Below are 255 nucleotides of genomic sequence, written 5' to 3'. Positions count from 1 at the left end.
CTGATGGTGGTGGGGGTGACACCAACCCTGGTACTGTGCCCCAACATCCCTGCGCTCTGTCCCCATATTGTCCTAAAAACCCTGTACGCAGCCCAGACCCCCACCCCAACCCAGATCCTTATCCCAAGCCTCCAAAATTTGCCCCAAGACTCAATCATTTTTGCCCCAAACCTCAACTGTTTGCCCCAAACCTGGGACCATTTGCCCCAAACCTCCAACTTTTTTACCCCAAACCTTGACCAGTCTCTAGTTATT

Source organism: Cariama cristata, unplaced genomic scaffold (assembly GCF_000690535.1).
Source record: "Cariama cristata isolate BGI_N322 unplaced genomic scaffold, ASM69053v1 scaffold11254, whole genome shotgun sequence".
In the NCBI taxonomy this organism is placed as follows: Eukaryota; Metazoa; Chordata; class Aves; order Cariamiformes; family Cariamidae; genus Cariama; species Cariama cristata.
Note: the sequence above shows the minus strand (reverse complement) of the source record.